This window comes from Vicia villosa, linkage group LG2 (genome assembly GCF_029867415.1).
Source record: "Vicia villosa cultivar HV-30 ecotype Madison, WI linkage group LG2, Vvil1.0, whole genome shotgun sequence".
NCBI lineage: Eukaryota > Viridiplantae > Streptophyta > Magnoliopsida > Fabales > Fabaceae > Vicia > Vicia villosa.
This window is the reverse complement of record NC_081181.1, coordinates 57,465,514-57,488,168: the sequence shown is the minus strand read 5'-3', so window position 1 is coordinate 57,488,168 and position 22,655 is coordinate 57,465,514. Positions and strand designations below refer to the sequence as shown.

At 34.6% G+C, this 22,655-nt stretch overlaps 1 pseudogene; it reads left to right on the top strand.

The window, feature by feature from the left end:
• The first annotated feature begins 667 nt into the window (after window positions 1-667).
• Window positions 668-4,467, top strand: LOC131649103 (zinc finger BED domain-containing protein RICESLEEPER 2-like; annotated as a pseudogene).
• The last annotated feature ends 18,188 nt before the right edge of the window (window positions 4,468-22,655 follow it).

Sequence of the window (22,655 nt, the reverse complement as noted above, 5' to 3'; positions counted from 1 at the left end):
TTTTCTGTCACTTTATATGTTTATGGTGGAATAGTAGAAATACCTCTCTGTAAAGATGACTCACGTTTCTTTACAGTAAACAGAGATTTAATTTCAAAGCTTCAACCTTGAGCTTCAAGCAAGGCACCAAAAAAATCAATTCATTTCCCTAATTAGTTCCCCGAACTACAAAAAGCTCTGACTTCCATTAGGGATATGTAGGCATGAGATTCACAAGGAATCTCAGCGAGCTAATCAAAAACCAAAAATAGTCCGTTCATCTGTCTTTAAATTCAATTCTCTCTCCTAACACAAAGGAGAAACTTTCCCAATCAAGCAGCAACACTCACACATAGACATATAGAAGGTTCCTGCAGACTACTACAAATATGTAGGGTGCTTAAAACCTTCCCTATGTATAACCGACCTCCCGGACTCCAGAATTTTTAGTGTAGGTGAATCCCCACACTTAGCAAACTCTTAGGGTTTATTTGAGGTCTTTTTCCCCTTCCTCCTCGTAGGATAATTAAAAAGTTTGCGTGCTATCGTAGGAAGAACTAAAATAAAATTCATCCCACAAGGGCACTTCTCTCCTTCCAAATTTCACGTGAAGGGTTTAGCGTGCCGTCCTCCCAAGTGAAACGGGGAGGTAAAAAAACGACACCACAGTATGGATCTTTTGATCATCATGAGGCACATTCGATTGGAGCGGTCCAACTTTTCAATTTTTGCTTCATTTGGATTCTCATCAGTGGCGATCGGGCGTTTTTCCCTCAAGGATAAACCCAAGTCCATGCATCCAAGAACAATCTCAACGGATTCTTTCCAAGACTTGAAGTTCATCCCATTCAACATAGGTATGGAGTTCATTTGAGCAACAAAGTTGGGAGCGGTAGCAGCAACAACTAAATGAGAGAACAATAAACATACAATAACATTAGTATGCATGTCAAAATAACCGTAGAGACATGCACAATAATCTTTATATGAAAATTAAACAAGACCTTAACAAGATACCAAACGCACCATTAATTTTCAATCTTCGGATTGTAAAAATTAATTGCAAACGGTACTCTCAATGTAACGATCAAATATTGAAAATAAGTCCGGTCAAATAATGGTCACCTTAGGTAGGGGTGTTCAGATCCAATCCAATCCAATCCAAAAAAACGAAAACCGAATCCAAAAAACCGAAATAAAAAAAAACGAAATTGTTTGGATGTGAATGGACCACCAAATAGCATAACTGACCGGTTCAGTTCGGTTTACGGTTGGCTGCAAGAGAACCAAACCAATCTAAACCGAACCGATATTTATTCCAATTCCTTATCATTAATTCTCAGAATCTCCCAAATTCGGTTTAGCCGCCGTTCCATACATCTTCAACTCTCCGTGATTCTCAATCGTCCCACGCCTAAAATCACGCTCTCATATTAACAAACATATCCTCAAAATTAATTTCACAATGAATGGCATTAATTGTAGTCGTTTCAATCTGCCGATTTTGCTCCTTACAATTCTCAATTTAAGTTCTAGTTTCCAGCGGCTCTTCTCATCTCAATTCTCAATTCTCGATTCTCAATTCTTCATCTTAATTTTTGGTTCTCACTCCCAGCTCATCTCAATTTCTTTTCTGGTTTCGAATCTCAGTCTGAAACCATCACTCCACGAATATCAGTAAGTAAGTTGTTCTAATTCATTTCAATTTTTTTATATTTGATTTTGAATTTTCTCAATATGTTCTAATTTTTATTCATTCAAATTTTAAAGGAATGAGTCAAGAAAAGTCCTCTGATCCAATTGCTTCATCAACTCAATCTGATATTATTAGCAACTATACTCAGGTATCAAAATTTAATTTTAAGTAGTTTATTTTTACCTTAATTTTTCTCAGACTGATACACTGAATTTATCAATCAAATTGATGCTATGGGTGCTAGTCCTTTTGTGATTGATACAATGAGTTAACTTATGAAATTGAAATTCTAGTATATTCAATAATGCATTATGATGTTTCTATATTGGGTGAGGAACAATTATTTCATATGCATGAAATAATGCATTCTATAATTGAAACATGGAACAGACTAGAAAAACAGAGACTTCTATCACTTTTAGTTTTATTTGTTGTCATTTCATTAGCTTGAAATAATGCATTCTATAACTGAAACAGGGAACAAACTAGAAAAACAGATACTTTTATCTATTTTAATTTTATTTGTTGTCATTTCATTAGCTTGTGCATCCTGCTGCTTTTTGGGTTACTTTTGTAGTATTATCTTGAATTTTTGCATGTGAAAAAAAATCGCATGTGTTTCCTATTTTACAGGGAGAAATAACCGAATCTCCAACTCCATTGGAACCAAGTAATGAAGTGAATAATGATGAAGAAAATGCTAATAATAAAATCAAAGTTGGAGAAGCTTCAACGTTGGCCACATCCAATGATCTTAATGTTGTTGCTGGAGATTCAGGTAACAGAAAACCTATTAAACCTAGATCTTGGACTTGGGAACATTTTACAAAAATAGGATCAAGAGCTAAGTATAATTGGTGTGATGTAACATATGTCGCTGATTCACAAAGAAATGGCACTAGTACTGTGAAACACCATTTGTTGAACCAGTGTAAGAAGTTTCCCAAAGAGTCTCTTGATCCCACTCAACAGACTCTTGTTCTCCAACAACTGAAAAAAGAAGAAGGGAATGGGTCTGGTAGTGTTCTCACTAGTGTCCATTTTGATGTTGAGGCATGTAGGAAAGCTTTAGCTAGGATGATTATTGTTGATGAGTTGGCTTTTAAGTTTGTAGAAGGAGAGGGGTTTCTTCATTTTATGAGTGTCGTGCAACCTAAACTCTCGATTCCTAAAAGAATTACAATTGCTAGAGATCGTTGGGATTTGTACAAGAGTGAGAAACAAAAGTTAAAAAGTGTGTTAAACAAATCAAATCAATGTGTTTGTATTACTACTGATTGTTGGACATCTGTGCAAAATTTAAGTTATATCTGTCTCACTGCACATTTCATTGATCATGATTGGAAAATCCATAAAAGGATTCTGAATTTCTGACCAATTGTGAATCACAAAGGAGTAACCATTGGCAAAAAATTTGAAAAATGTTTGGAGGAATGGCTAATAGGTAATGTTTTCACCATTACGGTTGATAATGCTAGTTCTAATGATGTCACTATCACTTACTTGAAAAATACAATGAATGATTGGAATTCACATCCATTGAAAGGGGAACATATGCATGTTCGCTGTTGTGCACATATTCTGAATCTTGTAGTCCAAGATGGACTCGAAGACTACCATTCTTCAATTAGTAAGATTAGGAATGCTGTTAGATATGTGCGTGCGTCTCCGGGTCGTATGGATAGGTTTAAAACCCATATTAAGGAAGCTAGGTTACAAGAGAACTCGATTGTTCAGTTGGATGTTTCCACTAGGTGGAATTCCACATATCTTATGCTTGAAAGTGAATTGAAGTTTCATAAGGCATTTAGGAGATTGAGTGAGAAGTGTGTTGATTTTGTGCTGATGAAAGGTGGTATTCCAAATAATGTAGATTGGGATAATGCAAAGTGTTTTGTTAATTTCTTGAAAATATTTTTTGATATTACAAAGAAAGTTTCAGGTTCTACTTTTGTAACCTCTTCTCAATATTTCAACGAACACATTAGGATATTGACTACTTTGAAGGGGTAGATAGAATTAAGAAGTTCAGATAACTTGCTTGGAAATATGGCTGAAAATATGAAAGTTAAGTATGATAAATATTGGGTGATGTTGAGAAAATGAATATGCTGATATTTGTTGTTGTTGTGCTTGATCCTCGACATAAGATGCAGTTTGTTAGGTGGGGCTTGAATAGGGCATATGGAAAGGATGTTGCTGAATCATTGTCTAAAAAAACAGAGGAGAAAATATATAAAATATTTGAGAGTTATAGGCTTTTCCTTGGTAAAGGTCAAACTGAAAATTCTACACATTCTTCTCATGAAGTGGATTTGGTAGAACTTAAAGCACCCTCATGGAGAATTTGGAGAAGAAATGTCCTGGTTTTGATATCTTGAACTGGTGGAAGGTGAATTCCAACAAGTATCCCATTCTTGGTAAAATGGGTAGAGATGTATTGGCCATGCTTGTGTCTACTGTAGCTTCGGAATCCGCTTTCTCTACCGGAGGTAGAGTGCTTACCTGTTATAGAAGCTCTCTCACACCAAAAACAGTTGAAGCTTTAATTTGTACACAAAAGTGGTGTAAATATTCCCCGAATTCAGTCGATATTGAAGAGCTTGTGGATGAGTTAGAAAATCTGGAATTAGGTAAATTACTCGTAACTTTTTTTTTTTGGATTACTTGTATTAATTATAACTTTGTTTTTTGTTAAATCTTTCCCCTTATGACTTAATACTTTATATTTTGTAGAACTTGCTCCAATCCCACAATTGAATGAAGGTCTGTCTGATATAGATTTTGATTAGTTGCTCCAATCCAACCTGTTGCCTGCTATTCTTCTACTATTCTTCTGTTATATGATGCTACTATTTTGTTAGGCTGGAATATGTTAAAAATGTTGTTCTGCTAGGTTGGAATCTGTGGAAAATGTTGTTCTGCTAGGTTGGAAGTGTTGTGCTGCTGTTGTAGAACTTATGCTTTGTTTTTGTTACTTTCTATTTGTTTCTGTTGAAGTTATTATTTCAGTTGCTTTATGATGTTTCTATTGAATACTTATTTGTATCAAACTATGAATTATGCAATTTGATATTTAATATTATTATGCAATTTGATATTAAACTTGATACTGAGTTTGAATTTGATACTAATTTCTGCTTTGTGTCACTGGAATTTGAACTTGGTATGTTACCATATTGACCGGTGGTCGTGGATTACAATTCATATGAATTGGAATATGAATTGGAATACTTGGAGTACTATTTACCATACTTGGCAGTTACCATACTGACTAGTAATTTTAGAAAATTCATATGCCAATTTTAAATAGTTACTTTTTTTCTATAATATTTTGTAGTTGCATTTATTCATATGTTTTTCTTCTGTCAATGGCATTGAAATTGACTTTTTTCTGTAATATATGCCAATTAATATGTCAATTCTCATGAGCCAAAGTGTTAATCCTTCCAAATATTTGTAGTTACTTTTATTCTTTTACTTTTACATCCAATGTGCTCAATTCTTATAGTATAATGGTGGCAGAATTTTTAGAATACATTACTTGTTTCACCTTGAAAAATTCTTTCAGTTGAAGCCAATAGATTCAGAATAAATATAATTTGTAAATAATTTTTATTTAAAAACCGAATAAAACCGAATTAACCGAACCGATTAAAACCGATTAAATTGGATTGGGTTTTTTATTTTGTCATCCAAAAACCGAACCAAACCGTATACTTATTAATCTTTGGATCAGGTGACTTTTTGTCTCAAAACCGATCCAAACCGGACCGTGAACACCCCTAACCTCAGGGCACCCCATTATCCACATGGAGAATAACTTTATAATTATCACATATTTACCATCAAAAGTATAAAATCACAAGGCCAAGTTGTGTCATGCTTCGGGCCGACTACAACTCGCATGAGTAATTACACACTGCATCTTTTGTAAACTCAATTGAATTAATATTATGCAATAGAGGTTACTTCGACAACAAATTGTTTAAACTAATTCAATAAAACTTACTAGATAGATTAATAAATATATTAAATGGGAAGGTCTTAAAATTTACGTGAGCATCACCTGCAAAATGCAATGTCAATTGTATGTTTATATTATATTATTACCTAACAATTGTGTTTATGTCATGTACATACCGATATAACTAACCGATATTATTAAATAAAATTAACACTTTTATTGTGATTAAGAATATATAATTAGTATATAAATAAATTCATCTAATAAAATATATATCAATTGAATGGATACTTTACAATAAAAAAAAGGAAAAAATAACGTTCTGAGTTAATATAATGAATCAGTTAAAAATATAATAGTAATATAATTAAATTTGTGAGAAATCCTTCTGAAGTCATGAGTTGAATAATAATTAATGAATACGTTACTTTAATTTTATAGTATTCATTCATATTATTAAAGAGAGGATCCATTCATATTATTAAAGAGAGGGTCAATACGTTAGAATATTTTATTAAATAAAATATTTCAATAATATTATGTGGGTATATATATATATATATATATATATATATATATATATATATATATATATATATATATATATATATATATATATATATATATATATATATATATATATATATATATATATATATATATATATATATATATATATATATATTTAGATTGATTATATTAGCTATTTATCAATATGAAGCCTTAATTGATTTAGTGGTCAAAATTATGTAATAAGGCTGATTAGTTTTTTATTTATATAATTAATTATTAATTAATTGATATGGGCCAAATTGGGTGGATGTCTGATGACCCATTTCAGAATAATGAGAACCTTGATGGGACATCACCTATATAATGGGCTTTGGTCCTCAATATACCAGTACGAAAAGCATTTTCACTCTTCCCTCATCTGAAGAGTACTGAGGCGTAACGAGTACTGGTTGAGGAAGAGTTATTGCCAACGAGTAATTCTATAATGGATTCAGGTATTCTTTGATTCCTTACTCTTCATTAATCTTTAATATATCAACATGATAAATGATCATATATTCATGTTCATATATGTATTTTTATGTCTTCCGCACTAAAGTGATTATATGATATAATCTTTGTAAAGAACATGTTTAAATGATTTTATCTAACATATTATACTTATTTTGAATTATTTTAATTGCCACGTAGACATTTTATTTATTATTATTTTAAGTTTTCAAAATTTAAGAGATAGAAAATACTAGGCAAAATTGTTCATTAGGATTTACATTGCTCCTGAAATGTATATATCACATATTTGCTATATTTCATATTTCCATTATAATTTTTGTTTAAACTAATTAATTTTACATGTTAATAATAAAGTAAGGGCAATGCTAACGAGTGCCCTAGAGGCTCTGGTTAAGAGTATAAAAATGATATGTTTTGTTACTAATACTTGTATTCATTGCATTAAAAATAGAAATAATTGACTTCTTTTAAGTAACAAAATTTATGTTTTATTGGAAATATTTATATTTAATAAATTGAAAATTGAAATGATTAATTTATTTAGACAATATTTTCTTTATTTGAAAACTTTAAAAAGTACCTCGAAGGCACTCGTTAACATGACCCATAAAATTTTATATATATATATATATATATATATATATATATATATATATATATATATATATATATATATATATATATATATATATATATATATATATTATGTAAGATATCAATACACTTATTCAAAGTTAGTACATGGTCTTTTCATTTTGTAATTTGTAATACAATTTCCGTGAATTTTATTCCGAAAATAAGTGACTCGGTACCTTTTAGTTTAATTTGGTATTGGTATCCTCAATCAATCAAATAGTAGAATTTAATGCCACGTCACTTTTATATTTTATTTTATTTTAAAATAAAACAAAAATCTAATGAGGACTAAGTCAAACCGCCTCCCCTCACTCAACTCTTTCCTTCTCACTTCAATTTTCTTTTTGTCTGTTTCTTTATCAGTACTCTGTTCTTCAACTTTGTTTCTTCGCTTTGCTCCTTCTCTCATTCGGTTCTCAACTTCCCAAATAAAACACAACATATTGGATTCTCCTTACTCTGCTTCCTCCTCACAAAATCAAACATGAACCTCCTCTCACACTCATACATCACATGGATTCAAATTATGGAAAGCAAACATACATATAGATTCACACAAAATGATTTAATAGAAAGAAAGTTACCTACGGTGAACGCTAATACTGCTTCGGTCAGTTGCGATAATATTGCTTCGGTCCAATTTGTTGCAGTGAAACTTGCAGGTATGTTGAAATGATGGTGCTATGAAGTTGTTGGCGTTTCGATCTGTAGGTTGTTTGTGGAACTATTGTTGTAGTTTTGATTTCCTTTGCTTGTAGGTGATGAGAATGATTGTTGAATGGATATTGTTGATGTTGAGTTGGTTGTGTTGTTGCGTTTTATGTTTCGGGTCACTGGAATTTATAGTTGATGGAGCTTGTGTTGTAGTTATGCAGGTTCGTGTTGTAAGTGATGCTGGTGTGTTGATACAAATGTTGTTGGAGGTTGAAGGAAGTTGTTGGAGTTTCGATCTGCGGGCTGAGGAAAGTGATTGATTGGATCGAGCAAATTGATGAAGTTTGTTGCTTTTAAGGTGTGAAGTTGACTTATGAACGTGGTCGGATGTTATATTTCGAAAAATGATTTTGTAAAATCTACTTTTAATAAGCCTCCAACTTGAATTGATCATCGACTTTGTATACTTTTGTACGAAATGCTCCCTTTTGTTAATTGCACCCAAATATAAAAGATAACAAAATATTTGATTTTAAATTTTAGTAAAAATTCAATCTAAAATTATAAATTGAATTAAAATTAAAATTGTAAATTCACAAAAAATTAGTAAAAATGAACAAAAATATTATTAGTCATAAAATCGAACAATAATGCATAAACGAACATAACTACTTTTTTTTTTGGTTTTTTTCAAAGAAATAAAATATACATTCGATGAAATTAGTAAGGGGCAAAAATTGGGTATGACAATTGTGGTTTTACTTTTTTAACTTGTTCTTGTTATTTTCGTTTTGATTTCAAATTAGTTAGTTTATTAAATTTTTTTGAGGTTGTTTAGTGTAATCATTATTAATTTTTTTTTGTTCAATATAATCTTTTTTAATATGTTTAAATACTTGAGTTTTTTTATACCAAATCTTCCCATTCAATTCTAGGGCCCGCGAAGCCTAGGGAAGATAGGAAGTGCTCTTGGAAAATCCTTTATTCACTAATGAATGCACTGCCAATAAGTTGCGTGTTTCATATGTTTGAACTCTTGTGGAGATAGATGTATCCCAGCAATAAAAAGACCACATCATCATTAAGGTTCATAAAGGAAGAAAGATGATACAACATGTGGAGTTTGAGTGAAGCCTAGTGTTTTTGAAATTTGCTAGAACGTGGGACACCAATGTCAACCAAAGAAAAAGAAGCAATAAGACTGTCCCATGCCATAGAGAGGCAGGTAGTCTGAGGGAAGAACCAGAATAGCCTTTCGTAGGCAGCCAGAGGACACCTCAGCCTTTCGTAGGCAACTTGCGAAGGTCGAGATCATGTTTAGTGTATCGAAGGCAGCATCATTAGGGACCCATGATCTTAATCGAGACAACATGGCTGAGGTATCCTCGTATTCGAGGGACATGGCTATTCTGCAAAAAAAACACAAGGCAACATGCAACAAAGAGGTTACCCCAATAGTGTGTGTGGGTGCAACAATCACGTGATTTGATTCAGATATTTATCTTATAATTAGTTATTCTAGGTTACTTACAAGCTTGCATTCCCTAGAATTACTAACCACAACAATTAATATTAACAATTAGAGCAATAATGGGAAAAGGGAAAATGAAACCAGCGGGGGAAAGGGAAAATGAAACCAGCGGGATAATAATAATATAGGTCTAACACAAGTAATAATTAAGATCAGGGTTTACGGTTATCGACTATTCGAAGCTTTGGCAATTGGCAAACCCTAAAAAGGTGGGGAAAATAAGAAACAAGAGTAGGGTGAGTGCATTATCAGTTCAGCCATAAATATGGTTAACCTTAATCAATTAAAGTAAAAATACAAGAAAAAGGGAAAAGAGCACTTAGCTTCGATTGATGAAGGTTGATGGGCAAAAGTTTTCCTCGAGCATTAAGCATTGACCCTGGTCATTAGAGGGTTGGCAAAAAGAATAAAAGAAAAAATAAGTGCAGGAGAAGTTCCATTAACAAAGGCACTAAACCCTGATTAAATAAAATAACAGGTAAATAAATATTTAAATAAGAGAGGTTAGAACTTAGCTTCGTATTTGATGTGGCGCGTAGTCGGAGTGTATTTGAAAAGCAATCCTGGAAAAGGCACGGAAAACAAATATCTCAATGTATGGAATGATCATCGTAAACCCTAATTAGGGTACGAATTAAATAAGAAAATATAAACGATTTAATTAATTATTGGTCTCGCGACCTAATTAATTAAATCGAGAAGAGAAAATAAAATCAGACACTCAGGTATTTTTTAGGAATTTTTTAGAATTAAAACAAAATATATAAGTAAATAAATATAATTTAAGTAAATATGATAATAAGAAAATAAAATAATTTAAATGAAATAAATATTATACATAAATAAATAAAAAGGATAACTTAAGTAATATATATACATATGTGAATTTAATAAATAATATAAATATTAAAAGAAAATAAATAAAATAAACAAGTTATTAGTTATAAAAGAAAAACGAAGTTTTGAAAATAAAATAAAACATATAATGATTTTTTATATATAATAGAAAAGAAAAGGTATAAAATAATATATATATATATATATATATATATATATATATATATATATATATATATATATATATATATATATATATATATATATATATATATATATATATATATATATATATATATATATATATATATATATATATATATATATATATATATATATATATATATATATATATATATATATATATATATATATATATATATATATATATATATATATATATATATATATATATATATATAATAAACAAAATAAAATAGGCTGTGTAATAAAAAATAAAAAAATTTGGAAAATACTTAACTTTTGCTCTAGTGTGGCGCGCGTGTATGGACTAGGATAGACCTGCGCATCTGGGTTCGTTGGATGAGACGCTGGATCGATCTGATGGCTAATGGAAGGGGACACACCATGCGCGCGTGGACTGAAACACATTGGATCTACCTGGGCCAGCGAAGCAACGCGCGCGCCTTTTTTATTTGAACTAGCCAATGGCGTGGTGACACGTCTTTGTCTTCTCCATGGAATTTTCAGAACATGCCTTTTACAACGCTTTTTGCAGGAACGCTGTAAAAAGCTTGCATCTTCTACACCTGCAAAAACACGAATACAACCAAACGGTCACAAAAATTTGGCGCGAGGCCATGGATGGCTTCGTCTCAACCTTGCGAATCCGATGGGTGTCTTGAAAGTTTCCCCCAGTATTATAGCTGCCATTCATGGATCTGTATTGATTAGGACACACCAATAAATATTGATCGAAGTGTCAAACTGGCCTTGCATAGGTTTGCCCCTTCTAGTAGGAACTTGGAAAGATTCGCCTCGCGAGGACTTTATGAGATGCATACTATGGGAAACATGCCCCTAGTACTTAGTATGATGCCCCTGACTGATCGGGCGGTAGCTTCGGGCCCCATTTGGGCGCATGCCCTTGATTGTTGATGCTTCTAAGGGATTTTTGTATTTTGACCTGATTATCCCAAATTGATCGAGAAATAGTTTGAAACTCACTTGATATAGGCATTTGAGAGTTTCTTAGAATTTTGACTTGATTGCCCCAGATTGATTGAGCAAAACGTGTCATTCCCCTTGTATACGTAGGAGACATTGCTTCTCGGAGTAATCTTGTCTGTCGGGGTAACTTTCAGTCATTAGTTGTACCCTATGCAAGTTATTTCTGATGCTAACATTTGAAATTATGTAGCAGAATATGCTTAATAAAGAATTCATGAGAGGCAATGCATACGTCTGTCTTGAGTTTGTTGAAAAACATTAAAAATGGATATGCAAAAACATGATGTTTATAAAAACGTGATGTTTGTAAAAATGAAGTGTCAACTCAGCATTTGTGGTAAACCTTAAGGAGTCAGGATACCTTTTTGGTGACAGTATGCTTTCGAACTAACCATGATTCAGTTAGGACTTTTAAGGGTTGTAACGTGGCTCGGTTCACGGTTTTAAGAAACAAAAGATAAAGGCTCAAAATTTGATTGTACCCACTGTTGCACCCTAAAATTTGCCCACATATTTATTTCTAACTGGCTTATTGCTTTAACATCATTTGCATTTTAGGTCATACAATAAATCATACATCATCAAATAATTTGGCATTGGAATTAAAGATTCGTGTTTTAGACTTGCGTGCTCAGAGTTTACCAAAACAAGAGGTACATTGGTTATTGATACGAGAACTCTGCTCGTTCAAGTCGTAAGGTATTTTCATGGTACAACTGAAGAAAGATTGAACACTTCAACGTCCTATGCTTATCAAGGGATTTGATTCAAAAGGCAAGATAACTCAAACTGTGGATTCAAGTATTGAATTAAGGTTTCACCTAAGTTCAAACACGACATGCAAGGTCTTAATTCAAATTCTTATGCAAGTGCGGTGTACTAAGTTGTGTTGATTCAAGTGACCGCATAAATTCGGATTCAAGATTGATCGATGGAGTCCAGATTCTTAAACATAATATTTGCCAAAAATAATTCAAGCTTGTTAAGAAATAGAAACATTCCTCTCAAGGGCTTCATAATTTATTCAAGCGTCATCAAACGTTTTACACAAGAAGGTTACAAAAAATGTCCAACTGGAATTACAAAAATACAAATTTACAACAATTGACCTTTGACTCCTAAGTTTGACCGAATCAGTTTGACTTTCAAAAAAAGTGTTTCAACTTAAAATTTCCAAATCCATTCTATACTTGATTCATATCACTAGCGATGGCTAAGATTCACATTCTATTACAATGCCATAATCAGTATCAAATCTATCACAAGCCCATTCCACTCTAGCTTCATTTTCTACCTTCATTCTTTCATCAATTCTAGGCTACCTTGTATCTGCAGATCATCATATCATTCCAGGGCCATTTAATCTGCAGATCATCATATCATTCCAGGGCCATTTAATGTACCAACCTGCATCATCAATGTACAAAATAGTCACACATATAGTCCACAAACATGTTGAATCAAATAAAAAACAAATTCATGGAGAGAAAGCAGCCTACTGCAGTGTTGTGCATACATTCTGAACAAAATCCTACAACTGGTTTCAAAATCCAAACATCTTCACGGTCGACTAAACTCAAGAGCAACCTTGCAATTCACCTTTCAACAAACAGCAGAATAAAGTGAATAAAAAAAACTAAGTTATGTAGTATGTTTTCAGCACCATCACAGCTCACATCATACTTTAAAGTCAAGAAAAGAAAACATTGGAGGCAACTTGCAATCATGCTCACCACCACTTATTACAAAACCTGAAGAAGTTAAGCAAGTGTTTCAATTGGGTTCTCCTTCAAGAAGTGTTGGAATTTCAGATTCAATTACTCAGTAAACAAGTTCAGAATTCAAACAATCTAATATATCCACATCCAATTCAAGAGGAAAAGCTAACACAATATTGTGATCCCTAGTTTCACTAACAGTTTGTTAAATTAAACCAACATTTTCTAATCCCAGCTCAGCCAAATTCCTATTAATCTAACTACCTTCCAGATTTCCAACTCCCTCCAACCGAATTAACTACCATTTACTAACTAGCATTCCTAACTGTCACTAACCTTCATAACTAACCTACCCTTAACTAACCCTCAACTTAAAAAACCCTTGTAACTAACTTTCAGAACCAACCAAACAGAATAACCAACTCCCTAACAGTTTTCTAACCATCTGACCTATCTCTAACCATTTTCCTAACTGAATTCAACAGAGTTAACAACCTAACTAACTTTCTGCTAGGCCTCATAACAGAATTCAACAGAATATAACAGAATAACAGAGAAGAAACAGGGTGGGGACTAACCTCTATAAAAGATCAGAACTCAGATACCATCAGGTTCTTCCTCGCCTCTACCATTTTTGCTCTTCATTCTCTATTCATTTTCTTCCCCCATCACCTTCATTCTCTTCCATCTTCTTCACCTTTCTCCATCTTCTTCCAAACCCACCTTCATCCATCTTCTTCAATCTATGAACTTTCAATCACAATCTTCTCCCATCTTCAATAATCATCTTCCTCAATTCAATCATCACAAAGAAAAACCAGAAAGAATCATCATCTCCCAAACAGAAAACTGACACAGAACCAAAGAGAAAAAAGAGGGAGGAGATCGATACCTGTAACAAACTTTTCTGGATCCCGCGTCTTCATCTTTCTCTCATCATCTTCATCAGCTTCATCCATACATCATTAGTCCAGAACACTTCAAACTTCAATCTTCAGCATTCAACCTTCATCTCTGCCACAACATCAACGCACCAACAACAATCAGCACCTTCAAATTTTTCTTCATCCTCGCGCAACTTCACACCAATATTTCATCGGCATCTCTGCAAACAATAACAAGAATTCTCAACACAATCGAAGAGAAGAAGAGATCAGAAGTGAACAAGAGAGAAAGAGATCGAGTGCGAACGTTACCTTTCGCGAGGAATTTCTCTCGTTTTCTTATTATCGGAATCAGACTCGAAGAAGCACCGGAGTCATCTTCGATCAGTCGAAGTGAGAAGTATGAAACGAGAAATTGAGAGACGAGAAGAGAGATAACGTGCGAATAACTGAAATAGAGAGAGGGTTTGAAACTCGAGAGGTGAGAGCGTTTTAGCTCGCGGCGGTGGAATCGGACGGAGTATTTCGCCGGAGGAGGTTATCTACGCCGTCGCGCTTCTGAGTCTGAAGGAGGGAGATGAAGTTTGCGTTTGGAAGCCAATGCGTCGTAACCAGGTGAACCCTAAATCTTTCTTTTCTATTCCTTTTTAACTTATTTTTATTTTAAACTTTAGGTTAATTGAATATAGGAAATTAATTAGGTTCAGTTTACAAAGTTGAATGTGATTAATTAGGTTTCAATTTGATATTAATTAGAATTAATTGTATAAAGTTTGACTAAAACTGATTCCACAAAATTCACTAGAGTAAAACAATAATCATTGGATCAGATCATGGGCCATACGAATTTACTTCGTGCACCTCCCCTAAGGCCCATTACCACTCTTTTTGGCTGAAAGCCTTTCTAACAAAAATGCCACTCTGGACTTCTCTCCCTGGGCCTAGCGCCTTACTGACCTCACCACCATTTTCAACTTACACCCCCTGACTCCAAGAAATTTTGTTGATTTTAGTTTTTTTTCCATTTAGTTTTTTTTAATTTTTTAGGTGATAAAACATAATAAAAAAGAGTAAGTAATCACCATTTCGTTAGATTTTTAGAATTTTGTTAACAATAAAACTCATAAAATGTTAGTTTTAGGATTAATAGATGTTAGTATATTTTAGGTTTGAATTAGAATTCTTTTAACACATAAAAAACTCATAAAAATAGTAGTATTTTTTAGGTTAACTTTGTATTAATGCTTGAATTGTTTCTTTTATTCTTTTGTATCATTTACATGTTAATTTTTGTATGTTTTTTGGTGTGATTTTGTTACTTGTTTTTTGCCATATTTTTGGCCTACTTTGTTAATACCATTTTAATGCTCCCTTTAGAATTAGAAGTAGGAATTAGGATAACTTAGATTAGAGAATAGGTTAGTTCCCCTTTGTTCATTCTTTTTCTTTTTCAACTTTAAAACACTAATAAATAAAGAGGCGAATCACATTAAGAAAGTGATAGAGAAATGAGTGGGATTCATTCCCTAATCTGTTCCTCAATCACTTAGTGGCATAGAAATGAGTGGGATTCATTCCCTAATCTGTTTCTCGGTCACTACTTAATGGGAGAGAAATGAGTGGGATTCATTCCCTAATCTGTTTCTCAAACATTAATTAATAGGATAGAAATGAGTGGGATTCATTCCCTAATCTGTTTCTTGAACATTATATAATGGGATAGAAGTGAGTGGGATTCATTCCCTAATCTGCTTCTCGATCATTATGCATTTTATGTGATTCTAATCGCAAAGTAAATTCCCTTAAAAAATACCCAACCAAAAACATTTAAGACACTTAATAAAGGCTCGAATTAAAACAAAGTAATGAAGTGGTGCGAAACCTTGTATTGGGTTTTGTTCATCATGTAGTTACATAAAAAACACAAACCCAAGTTCATTCTTTTGCCTTGTTAGGCGCTTAAGAACATGTTAAGTCCTTTCCAAAACTAGGCGTATAAGTCTCCAAAGGTCGAGCATCGTGGATTGTGACCTTAACCGCTGTTCAACTAAAAAACACAAAACAAATGGAAACTATGGAGCCGAACTACGGTCGTTCTGATTCCTGAAAAGGATACGTAGGCATTGGGTCGCGGGGCCTAAGCGAACACACTTGTAAATAATTCCTTCTTTTCCCCGTATTTCTTTTGCATGCATTCGCATTTAGGTTTTAGACATTAGACACCCTTTAGATAGAAACAAACATAGGTGGATACCATCGAGTACGATGGGCGTGAGGGGTGCTAACACCTTCCCCTTGCGTAACCGACTCCCGTGCCCTGTTCTCTGGTCGAAAGACCTTGTTCTTGTTTCGAGTTAGGTTTCTGGTATTCCTTTCCCGCGATGGGATAAATATATTAGTGGCGACTCTGATTCAATTTTTCGCGGGGTAGCGACAGCTGGCGACTCTGCTGGGGATGTTGATAGACCTGTTGCTGGTCCATCCTTAGTGAGTCGATCCTAGCCTGCGTTTGTTTGTTTATTTATTGGGTGTTTATTTGTTTTTATGTCTATACCTTGTATATATGTTTACATGTTTACTTTTCTGCTTGCATATCATGTTTATTTCTGTTTGCACATCATGCATATGGATTATATTCTGTGTTCCTTGGGGTCTTCTGTTCTGTTTTGCAGGTTGGGTGGGTTGTTCTATGAGGTAAAAGGCCCAATACCCAGGCCAGAGTTGACACATAGGATACCTAGGATAGAGTGGATAGTCATGACGCCAACAGAATGTCAGGTTCTGTTGATTGCGATCATGAGACCCACGACCAGCCGAGACTCGAATGGGATACCGTTGTTGGCATGTATTTGCAACAATGATGGTGTTTCAGGAGAGTTGTTAACGCTGGAGACCTTTTTGACCTACCTTGACCTAGATTCACCTGTGAGTGGGGAGGGATATACATGACAGGTACCGTTGGTGACTATTCTATTCTGTTGGTGACTATTGGTTCTCCTGGTATTCAAAAAGGTGTCGGACCTTTGATCTCATGACATCTGACCTACATCAGTTATTCAGAGGATTGTACAGTGGTTACTCGGATTATATGGACCTTGATCCCATGCTTTTGCATTGCATAACATCATTACTTTATCCACTTCATTTGTGGGGGATTCTAAAGTCTATTTCCAAAAAAAAAAAAAAAGATGAAAAAAAGTAGAAAAAAATAAAAGATGGAAAAAAGAAAAGAAAAGATACTATATGCAACAAAAAAAAAAGAATAAAAGAGAAACAAAAGTTGTTGAAAAGACTTTAGGATCCCTTAGAAATGAAACATGCATTCATACTATCATGCATTTCATAGTTCTCTCAGAAGCTTATGAGGGCCCTTTCTACTCAAATTCAGACTTCAACAACAAAAATGACTTCTCACCGCTATGTGCTTGAAAGATAATAATGGAACAACTCCGTGAGGTTTTGAATAAGACGAGGACAGAAATGGGGATTGACGTGAATCAGTGTATGGAGGCTACCCAAGGTTTCTCTCTTAGACCAGAAGAATTGAGACAGGTTCCTCAAAGGCTAAATGTGAATGTTAATCTTACCTCAAGGGAAGTTCTTATGAATCAGAATGTCTGAGTACTGTTGAGATTCCTATTACTGTTAAGGAGGGAACCCATCATGAGAATAATTTGGAAATTGAAGTCTTCAAGTTTTCGATCATTGAAATGAAAAAAGGTTCCACCTCTTGGAGAAAAGGTTGAAAATCATAAAAGGTCGTGACTCCGTTGAGTTAGACATTGCGTGTTTGTACCTAGTGCCTGATATCAAAAAAAAAAAAACTGCAAGGATCATTTACTCTCACTCCGAATGGTTTGGATATTGAAGCTAAAGTGATAATCATCTCTTGTACATATGTGGAAGTTGCTTGGGGCTCCCGATTGAGGGATAAGCAAGACATTGTCTATCTTGAGCATTGCACCATTCGCATGCTCGAATCCCTTAAAGCACTACAAATTCTTGTGCAACTTCGTCAGAATATTTTTCCATGTGATAATCAAGAGGGTTCTACGAAGACATTTCTCATTCTCAAGCTTTGGCTTCATATCATGAGTCATCTCTTCCCGAAATTTTCTTCTCAGTGACATTTGACCGTCGACAGAGAAAGAAAGAATACGAGAAAGGAATCGGTGTAATTTCAGTGCCCTGTGCTTAGTTATCTCCCTGACTGTTGGTATTTCAGTTGGTGTTGTGGGCCTTCCTTACCACATGTAACTCTCCTGAGTGTGATGATCATACTAGCTTCTTCGACTTATGATGGTGATTATTGTTCTAGCATCTATATTTGGGGCTCCCGACCGAGGGATAAGCAAGACATTGTCTATCTTGAGTATTGCATCATTCGCATTGCTCGAATCCCTAAAGTAAGGCAAAATTGCACCACTCTTGTACGCCTTTGTTGGAATATTCTTCTGGGGAGTAATCTAAAGTGATATGCATAAAACACATGATAAGGTTAGGTGATTACCATGCTGGGGCACCTAGCCATTCAATTGAAGATTGTAAGCTGTTCAGTGGTAAAATTCAAGTCCTCATCGATCTCAGAACAACCACATCCACTCCGAAAGGTTTTATGCACAAGTTGAAGTCTCAATGGGGTATCAAAACTGCAAAAGGTATTCGAGAGCAATAAGTCCATACGGAGTCAAGTCTCCTCAATAATGAAATTCATTTAAGATCTTTATTGCATTCTCATTTGTAATATTTCATTGTTTATTTAAGCATTGATTGCATGTAAAAACTTGTTAATTTCTGAATCAAAATCATAATGCATTGTTTATGTTTGTCTTGAAGTAATTCATTCGTCTTCACTCAAAAAATATGTTTTGGCATTACGATACCAACTTTACTAATCGCTTGCTTAGGCAAAGAGCGGAGGGAGAATGATGATAAAAAAATGCAAAATCCCTAATTGTGTGTTTTTGAATAAAACCCTGCTGAGGATGTACAGACATTATTTCAATTCCCTAAACACCGGAGATATAAGGGAGATAGACCCTCGTTAACCCCTTTGAGCCTTGAAGTAGGAGTTTCTTTTCTAATAAAAAAAAACCCTTATTTTTTACCCTGGGACAGGGTAGTGTTCATTTAACTTGATCAAGTGTTCAAAACTCACAAATGATATGCATCTAAGGATACAACAATGGTTATCCTTCAAAAGGTTGAGGAAAGTTAAAACTGTGATAGTTATCCTTCACCTACCAAGAGGACAAGAGATGACGATACCACAATGGTGATCCTTCATCAATCATGGAATGAGGCAGTCGCAATCACTTCCAACGAATCAAAGACAACGCGAGGTCACACGACTTAGTCAAAAAAAAAAGAAGAGAAAAATGAAAAAAAATGGAAAAAAGAAAGAAAAAAGGAAGAAAGAAAAATAGCAATAAAAAAGAAAAATAATGGTGAAAATAAAGCAAGAGCAAGGTCGTGTGACAATGAATCAAAAGAAAAAAAGGTGAGCGACTGCCATGTCCGAAAAACCTCATTGATTCCTCAACCATTTCAAAAATTCCTTGTGAGGGATGAGCACTTATGTTGAGTTAATTGAACTTAGGAGTGGAGAACATCACGAAGGGGGTGGGCACCAAATAATTTTGAGCCTAAAAATCCTTTGTTTCTGAAAACCTTGAACCATGCCAAGTTACAACCCTTAAAAGTCCTAATTGAAGTAGGGTTTATTTCGAAGACGCACTCCCATGAGATAGTGTTTACTGACTCCCCATGAAGCGTAACACATATCCATGTTGGTATCGTATGCCCGCTTTATCATTTCATTCACAAGAGGTGGCCACCTCATTGCATAAAAAGTTTTTAAACTTCAAGACTAGCATAGGCTTTGCATTAGAATTGTCATTCTTATAATTAACATTATTTTGCATACAAAACATTTTCTTAAACATCAAGGAAGTTTGTATGATGAGAATCCATGGAGATCTTGATCACGTCAAAGTAAAAGAAACTTGAGAACTCTGTAGAGTAAAAAGAAATCATTATCAAAGCAAGATGTATGAATACTCCTTTGAGCATGTGCAGTTTGATGCCCTCGTTGTTTGATCATTAAGGGACAAGTGCCTTAACACTCCAATGAGTCTGATCAGTTTGATTGGTTACCTTGAGGGGAATGGGTTGAATTCTCCATCGAGCAAATTAGTTGATACCTTCTTTGATTGATTACCCTGAGGGGAGAAGTCTGAATACTCTGTTGAGTAGATGCATGTTGATTAAGTACCCTGAGAGGAAGAGTTTGAAGACTCCATTAAGCGTGATAAAGTTGTTTCCATAGTTTGGTCGACTTAAGGGAAGTAAACTCAAGGACTCTGATAAGATGTGCATAATCAGGGGCAGTCACGATGAGGAATCTCTCTCGTGAGTTCAGCCTATCTGGGGCAAGAAAATCAAGGTTTGACATCTCAAATTCGACCAATCAGGGTTAATCAAGTCGAGGAATCTCTCTTGATTTCAATCAATCTGAAGTAGTGACGTCGAGGAATCTCTCAAACTCACTTTGTATGGGGCAATTATGCCGAGGCTCGACAAATCTCTTCAATGACCCGTTGATCAAGGAGTACCATTTCAAATAATTGAATATGCTGGGGCAGAAATTTCTCAAGTAATTGTGGTGTAAGGATCCTTTTGAGGCAAATGTCTTCGTTAGATCAAATATCTTCACAACTCAGGCAGCCTGGGGCATACTCTTTCGGTCTGTATTGATGAAACCGTCATTCACTTGTAAGGTGCGGTTGGCCATCACATAGATGAGAAGTATCACAATGCTTTTTCCCAGCAAGTTACCCTCTCCCCAAGCATAGGAGTTTATTTCTCCTGAGAGTTGGTTCCATTCCTCAAGCATAGGAGTTTATTTCTCCTGGAAAAAGTCTCTCCCCAAGCATAGGAGTTTATTTCTCCTGGGAAAAGTCTCTCCCCAAGCATAGGAGTTTATTTCTCCTAGAAAAGTCACTCCCTGAGCATAGGAGTTTATTTCTCCTCAGAGTTGTTCCGATCGATCAACAAGGTTTCCTTATCAAGATTTCTTATCCACAACAAGGTGAGTCGAGGGAATCTCCTCAAGCTGAAAATTCTCCAAGCAATGGCACATGGTGAGAAGTCAGAAAGTATTCTTCAAGTCAACGAAGAAGTATATCCTGCAAGTCAAAGTCCAATATCTATTGGCATCCCCACAGAGTTCTTAACACTAAGGGGATTCTCCCTGGTGTTTACCTCTCCTGAGGTCAGAGACAAAGTTCGATCAACAAGTCGGCGGAATATTCTTTAAAGGGCCCTCGTCTTCTTTGCGTATAGTAATCATTGCATTCGCATTGCATCCTCAAAAGCGTAGCATTTCCATGAATATGGAGCATTACGTAAAGAAAATTCAAACATGCATCAATGCATAAGCCAAGTTTGTATGTGCTCTAAAGGCACAAGATAATATATTCCCAGAAGAAGTCTTGTCATCCTCCTCCAAGGTGGATTGGATACAAAGTTAGTCCTCATTAAGATCATGTTTCATTGGTCAGTTTTCCACTTGCCGTGTTCAATAAAGTCTAACTAAGGTTAGCACCCCCTTTTTTCTAAAGTCTAACTAAGGTTAGCACCTCCTTTTTCTAAAGTCTAATTAAGGTTAGCACCTCCTTTTTCTAAAAGTCTAACTAAGGTTAGCACCTCCTTTTTTTTCAAAGTCTAACTAAGGTTAGTACCTTCTTTCTCTAAAGTCTAGCTACGGTTAGCACCCTCTTTTCAAAGTCTAACTAAGGTTAGCAATTTGGTTGAGTCGTCTAAGGATGGTTCTTCCTTGTGGAGTCACGCTACGGTTGTGTCTTCTTTTCAAAGTCTAACTAAGGTTAGCAATTTGGTTGAGTCGTCTAAGGATGGTTCTTCCTTGTGGAGTCACGCTACGGTTGTGTCTTCTTTTCAAAGTCTAACTAAGGTTAGCAATTTGGTTGAGTCGTCTAAGGATGGTTCTTCCTTGTGGAGTCACGCTACGGTGGTGTCTTCTTTTCAAAGTCTAACTAAGGTTAGCAATTTGGTTGAGTCGTCTAAGGATGGTTCTTCCTTGTGGAGTCACGCTACGGTGGTGTCGCCTCTTCTTCAAGTCTAACTACGGTTAGCACTCTCCTTTTCAAGTCTATCTAAGGATAGCAATCTTTTCAAAGTCTAACTAAGGTTAGCAACTTGTCTGGTCCACCTTTGATACTATTCAACACCTTTGCTTTACCACAGAATGCAAATTTTGATGGTACTTTTGGGTATTCAATCCACTTTCACCTCTCATGTCTAGAACTTGTGTCGTTCGTACATTCAGGTCCAAGCAGATTGAATAGGGGCAGCTGTTGCACCCTAAAATTTGCCCACATATTTATTTCTAACTGGCTTATTGCTTTAACATCATTTGCATTTTAGGTCATACAATAAATCATACATCATCAAATAATTTGGCATTGGAATTAAAGATTCGTGTTTTAGACTTGCGTGCTCAGAGTTTACCAAAACA